Source organism: Photinus pyralis, unplaced genomic scaffold (assembly GCF_008802855.1).
Source record: "Photinus pyralis isolate 1611_PpyrPB1 unplaced genomic scaffold, Ppyr1.3 Ppyr1.4_LG10, whole genome shotgun sequence".
Classification (NCBI taxonomy): domain Eukaryota; kingdom Metazoa; phylum Arthropoda; class Insecta; order Coleoptera; family Lampyridae; genus Photinus; species Photinus pyralis.
Genome location: NW_022170250.1, coordinates 12,407,687 through 12,415,414, shown reverse-complemented (window position 1 = coordinate 12,415,414; position 7,728 = coordinate 12,407,687).

Sequence of the window (7,728 nt, the reverse complement as noted above, 5' to 3'; positions counted from 1 at the left end):
CAAATCATCTCTTTTTCTACTTGTTTATTTAATTAATCAATGAGTATGAAACCTACGGTGATCTGGTTTGTCATATTGTTTTGTTACCAAAAGAAGTTACTAAATACGGATTTTCAAAAAGATCGGATGAATTTTACTTAGCAATAACAAAGTGTTAATTTTCGAGATTACTATTTTACATTTTTCCATAAATAACAATAACAGTTGAAAATTAGCCTTCCGGGCCAACTGTATCTTATAAAAAATTTTATTCTAAATAAGTTCATTTCTATTCATTTTTTCCCTCCGAGTAATAGTTAACGAGATATTCGAAGTCAAATGTGAAAAAACACGACATTTTCCCATTTTTTCTTCGTTTTTTGTTTATAACAATATGTTCCGGGCGTTTCCGGCCAGGGGACGATGATATTATCTAAAAAATATATATTAGTTTGTGTTGATATGTTATACCAACAGTCATTACACAGGGCGTTCAAGATACCAAAAACATATAATGCGCAATGCCAAAAGATTTAGTCACTTTTACATGTATATTTGTAGCGTCTAGTTGCTTAAACGATACGTTTATGCTATGTCCCAAATCGCTGGCTCGCTCGATTTTTTCACGTCCAACCATTTAAAAAAGAACGGCGCAACCTATTACAATGTAATTCTGCAACTAGATTCATTATCAAATTTGTAGATAGGAGTTTGAGAATTGGCAATATCGGCCAAAGAATAAACAGTGCCATTTTGACATCTTCGCTAGTTATGCATCGAATTGCACGAGTTTTCAATATGGATAGCCGATACCAATATGATAGGCGTAATGCGAAAATTGGGGTTTGATAGATCCAAAATTCACAATGCCTTCTGGGCCATTTATTTAAGAAAACATTCAAAAAATAACGGATGAACCGAATACTCTGAAATTTACCTATATAAGTACCTATATTTGTGTATCTTGAACAGGGGTGTCATGATGACTGTTGATACTATGCGATAAAAAATGAGTTGCTGTCGAGTTACCTTTGGAATTTTTGTTTATATGCGAAATCGTACTTAACTTGAAAGGCGACTCGACAGTCACTCATTTTTGATCGCCCGTTATAACATATCAACACAAACTAACTACAAGATATTTTATTGAGAATACTCTATCTCGCGCCCATATGTCCTTGCGCTCTTATGTCCCCGCGCCCTTATGTCCCTGCGCCTTTATGTCCCGCGCCCTTTTGTCCTCGCGCCCTTATGTATCGCGCCCTAACGGCCGCGCCCTTCCGGCGGCGCCCTATTGTCCGGCTCCGATTTCGTTCATCACTGTCCCTAAAGCCTGCGCAACATATAGAATGATCAGTTTTTGTTACTCAGCCATCGGAGGTAGTAGTCATGCGATACTTCTGGAGATGTAGAGGAATCGGTCGGATAGTCGTCAGACCTTCACGCAGATAGGGGGATGAACTGTCAAACATACAAAACATGCTCAGTTTGCGGTTTCTAAACAAACATTAAACGAACTTATATGCATGGTGTGTCATTTTTATCTATGGTTTGCCATTAAATCTGTGGGGATGGGGGAGAGAAAAAATGTTACACAATCTTATAAAAGTTGAAAAATATCGGCGGGGCCGCCTAAAGGTGATCTTACATTCGTCATTGGCGATGAAGATGATTTGAAGTTCAAATTAAAATGTTTACTATACACCCAAATTCTTAACTCTAAAAATTGGAAAATTTTATTCCCGGGGTGACCTTAACTATTACCACAACACGACCTCAATCAAATTGATATTTAATGACCATCTTCATTTTCGATACCGGTAATGAAAAGAGTGAACTTTCAAATAGAATATTTCTTATAATTACATTCATGGTCAAGGATATGTGCCATAGTGCCATTAATCGATATCTCATACCGTTTCCAATTCAAAGGGAGGGAGGTAAGTATTTACGTCTAATGGCCGTTTGTACCGACAAATTTAAGTGGAGCTTAGCTTAAGCGTAGCTTAAAATCCATGGCAACGATTATTGAGACAATGGTCCATATGAATAAAAGTAAGCAAATGCTTATACTTACAAAATTCAAAGTAAGTGCTCCTTCGCACTGGGCGACTTAGCAGCGCTTCTAAGCAGAAGGACAGGACGCAGTGCAGCGCTGCTAAACCATGCTAAACAGACCAGTATGAAGGGGCAGTTGCGACTTGCGAGTATTTACTTTGAATTTTGCAAGTATAAGCATTTGCTTACTTTTATTCATACGGGCCAATGGGTGCCATGGATTTTAAGCTATGCTTAATCTAAGCTCCGCTTAAATTTTTCGGTGCAAACGGGCATAAGTTGTATACGAAATACTGTAAAAAACACTCATTTTGTCGAAAAGAAGATTGTGGTCAATTTCGGCTCAAATTGGGTGCAAAATAAACCGATACAACGAAATATGTACGGCAACGGAAAAGACACCACCAAAGTTATTACAGTTTACCTTCACTTTGGCAGCTTCTGCGATAGTTCACACATTACATTGCAGAACTTCTGATCTTAAATTACTTGCTTTGTGGCTCAATGGTAGAGCGTTGGACTATAAATCCGGAGGTCGGGTGTTCGAACCTGGGTTGAGGTGAATTTTTTATCTGTGGCAGAGATGGAAATTACCTTAGACCAGTTTCGACCATTTTGCCGGCTACTCCGAATTAGGTTTTCCTGCAGTTTTCCTAATTCGTAAGGTAAATACCGGAGTAGTATACAACAACTTAAGACCTTTTGCAGAGTCACCCCTAAAAAGCCTTATGCGGATCACTCTGTAATTGGTCGCAAGCCCGTTGAGGGCCCAGAACAAGAAAGGGATAATAAATAAATATGAAGATTTGCATGAGTTCCAGCTAAGCAGAACATGTCAAACATAGGTTGGTGAACTCGTTATAATCTTTCATCAGAGAACGGTACTTCCACGATAGATGGGTGTTCGTTACACGAAAGATACACCCAAAAACTACAATGCCAAAATTAAATCTAATTCGAACTTACGTACCCCATTAATAAATGAGTTTCGGATTGCGATATAAGTAAAAGAAAGGTAGGTGATTAAATTAAAACGTGTGGCATAACCTAAAAGAAACGTGGTAACAAATAAAGGAATCATATGGAAATAGCTTTACCCCGACAAGATACAACCATTCTCCATTCACATAAATAGAGTTAGATAAATAATTTAGACAATTTCAGCTTGATGACTTTGGAATTTTCCACTTCAGATTTTGCAAATTTATTTGTACAAAGGTATCCAAATATTGAGTACTATTTTGTGCCTGGTTTTTAGCGACATCCACCAAAATGGGAATCGCGAGTGAGCGGGACGTCGGAACTGAGTACCGACAAAGAGAATGTGGTAGCCCCCGACAAAATCTTACTGATGGCGGAGTAAAAACCTCAAATGCGAGTTGCGGGTGCACGGGAAGTGGGAAGTGACAAAGTGAATGTGGGAGCTTTCAACAAAGTCTTATTGTTGGTGGAATCAACACTGGCTAATGAGACCCTGATCTGCCACACAAAAATGAGTTGAGGTCCCTCCGATCTCACACGAGGACTTTGATAATTTTTTTAATTTTAATTGATAGGAAACTGCAACACGTGGGTCGTCCCTAACTCGTAACGTCGGTCGCGTCGGTTGAAAATAAACTTCCTCGTGTATAAGAGCCATGAATTGTTATGAAGTTACTACTATTATTATTTATATTGCATATTTTTCCTGAGGATGTAGACGCCGGGGTGGCGGTGTTTTTCCGCCTACTAACTTTATACATGGTGTGACAAAATAATAGTATTCATGATATTCAGAAATGATTGGAGGGCACCTCAATAGACATTTCTTATTAATGTCCGGAAAATTCTCGGTGTCAAGCCCCTTATGAAAACCAATTATTTTTGTTTTGTAGATAAATGTTTAATTGTTTAATCTTTAAGATAAATTAGTGTCTAATTAAAAATGCATCATTTTACAAATACTGAATTAGTAGACATGTTAGTATTTTAAGAGATTTTTATGTAGTTACCGAAAAACAATGAAGTTTGATGGTTTCTACGGTTTCGTTCGCGTTTTCGTTTTGTTTGATTATTGCAATGCAATTTGCGTGTGTCGTGAAACCCTTTCATAACGAACAAAAAACATTAACGAACGTTGTAAAGGTGTTCGAAAAACCGAATTTGTTCTTTTAGTATTGTTCTGTAAAGCTTTAATTATTCTGTTAATTTTTTCTTCAATTTTAAGCGTTTGTTGGGTTCTTAAATTATTGAAGGTTCCGAGAATGTAATAAAATATGTGCTCATTTAAGATCAATTTGAAAAAATCAATTTAAATCTTTTCAATGACTTGTAAAAATGACAAATATTACTTCATTCCCACGGCTTTCAAGTCAGTCCTCGACATTGATACGTGTAATCTAAGTTTTAGGAATCTCCAAATAAATTGTATTGGTACATTAGGAACATTTTGTAATCGAAGAACTACATGCCCTTCATTATATGGTTAGAATATTTTTCATGCCTCCAAGTAATTTTTGTTATTATACTAAAATAATGTTGTACATCACAAGGTACGACGATATTTATAAAGGAAAGGCATTTTTATATCTTAGTGGTATAAAACTGTTATAGAAACATTTTAACTTAAAAATGATAATGTAATTGGCAAAAAGCCCTCTTTGGAACGTAATTGAGGATGCGCTTTTAAAAACAATGTAATATTTTAGATTAAAACTTAGTTAATGCTCGAGGGAACTTCCTTTGTCAAAAATGATTCTGGTTTGGAATACTTGAATAATTCGCAAAGCACAAGCCGAACTAATTTCCAATCCATTTATGTACCTATCTAGCGAAGCTCGCGCGTCAGCTAAAAAACTAAACTAGCTAATCAGCATTAATTGCCCGTCGATCCGGAGTTGATTATGTTGAAAGCTTCGTTTTGTTGAAGTTAACTGTGCTCGAAAATTGAAATTTCTGCCTTCTTCGAACGTTTCCCATCGCAGGTAGGTAACGATTTTTAAAGTTGGAAACTTTAATGACAATCAAACCGAAACCGCTTCAGACAGAAACTTGCATTAGGGTTCAGGTCCAGTTCGCAATAAAGTGGAGGAAAAACTTCAATTGCCAGGTCGTGTGCTATTTGTCTTAAAGAAATTTTTCATTTGCTGCACTGAGATAAAGTACGTATTTTATTAAAGTTCAACCTGTCTGCAAAGTTACCCTTTAATTGTAGCACTTAACGTACGTTTCTAGTCATAAATGAAGTAAGTGGAATTTTTGATTGGATGCATTAATGCATTATTCTTTTTAATCATACGCGGTTGTGAAACTATACATAAGTTTGAAGAGTCTTGAAATGATCATAAAAAAATTTTCGGTGCTCTTTATCCCAATCTTGTGCATTATGAATTATTTCCATTCAGTGGAAGTTTCAAAACGGAATTTAGTGCAATAAATACACCGTTTAATAATTGGGACCGAGTACCAGTTAATTTGGAGTCAAAATAATGTCATTTTACAGACGAGTTTTGCATTAAATTTTACCCGAGATCATATTTTAATATCAAATTTCAATTATCTTGTATGTGAAACTTTTCATTAATGTCAATCTGTTAGTAATGACCGGAGACATTTAGAAATGTGACAAGTGCGGCCGGAAAAGTCACAGGTGCGGCTGGGAAAGTGACAGGTGCGACCGGTAAAATGACAGGCGACAGGAAAAGTAGTCTGGTCTGCTTCTGTCATGGAAATTTTTTTTTAAATGTCCATATACATATAGCGGGCTTCCAACAGGAGTTGGAAACTGCGCTAAAAATTGAGGCGACTAACGGAATATGTAGTCGTGCTCGTTTAGGCGATTCGCTGAAAATGTAAATTAAGTTAACTGGACATTACGTGCAGGCAATAAAGTAATTAAATTAGCAAGTTTTGGTAAACTTCGTAGAGTGGTACGTATATACCACATCGCGGTGTAGGAGACTTTATTACCGCCAGCTCACGGTGGCCATCTCAACTACCTGCTCACCCATCCCATTGCCATGCCAACTCATTGCCGGTTAACCCTTCGCTAAGCTAACCTTTTTTTCCTCGATTTTGGGAATTAGGGAATGTCTTATCGCACACTCCGCCCTATTATCTATCGGCGGGGGTAGTGTGGGGATCTCACACAATAAACCCCTTCTCTCTAATTCCATTTGTGTAAGGTTTCCGCCTGGGTATCACTCTTGTATTCTTCCAGGTCGGGCCCTTTTTTCTCTCTAACACATCATGGTGCCAGGTTTCTCCTCGCCTCCTCTTCCCTGGTTCTAACTACTTCTTTCACGTATTCGCTAACTTTTTCCCATTTCATCCTGCTCTCCAGCATATTCTTTACCAGGTTCCCTGGTTCCAGGACCTCCCCTAGGCCGATGCACATCCTCCACTCTATTTGCCAGATGTCCAGGGTCTTGGATCTCCTTCTCCCGATCACTCTCTCTTCTACGATCAGTCTAAGGGGTGGCGTCCTCGCCACCACAAACAGGCCCTTGGTGGATACCGTACGATAGGCAGATACGATGCCTATGGACATTTTACGTTGTAGGGCGTCCAACTTGTCACGCACTTTAGGGGTTTTTAAAGTCTTCTCCCCCCACACTTCACAACCGTAGAGCACCGTTTTGGTCACCGCCGCTGATAAAACCCTTCTTCTGCCCTCGCGCGGCCCCCCACAATTCCAGAATAGTCTATGCATTTGTATGGTCGTATTATTTGCCTATTTGCTCAGCGTGCGCAATATAATTCAGGTTTCTGTCGATTCTCACCCCCAGGATATCGATGTGTCTCGCCAGGGGCACCTGTGGCCCGGACACTTCAATCATAGTAGGGGGAAATCTTCTTCTTCCGGCTAGCAATGCCGCTTGGGTAACGTAACCTACCCAACCCTAACCTAACGTTTACTTTCGGGAATTGGGGAAATGCGTTAGGCACGCCCTCTACGGTATCATGCAGAGAGAAGTGCAGAACTCCTCCCTTCTTGGAGCTAGGGTCTTGCAACGGGCATCACTTTCGCAGTCTTACGTAGCGCTCTCTATCTACCTCGGCAGCGGCACTATGATTTATTTCTCTCTAGTTCTTACTATTTATGTTATCAGTTTTGATACAATTTCCCATTTCCTTTCACTCTCAAGCATGATTACTACAATATTGGATTCCTATATTACCTCTCCTATCTGAAAGGCTACCCACAACCTGTTATTCTACCATCTTGAGCACTTTAGTACGACATGTCCTGCGTCAGTCTACATTTATCATTTAAGATCTTTTTGAATTCATTTAAGGCGTGACTAATAGATATACAGCGCTGACTCCATCACGCTTCCTCGCAAGAAAGACATGCTTCCATCCCCAATGATGACCATTCAGCATTTAGTTTTGGTTACCTTCGTTAAGGGGCACCACCTCACAGTCGCTTGAAAATAAATCTTCTTTTCTCCATTAATAATGAAAATACTGCCTTGAAGCTCCAAGCACGAGCGCCCGAGATGAAACCAAGCACAAGCGCCCGATATGAACACCAAGCACGAGCAACCTACATAAACTCCAAGCACGAGCACTCGACATAAGAACCAAGCTTGAGCACCCGACATAAGCACCAAGCACGAGCAACTGGCATGAGTACCAAGCACCGAGATGAAGCCAAGTACGAGCACCCGACATAAGCACCAAGCACGAGCACCCGCCATGAGCACCAAG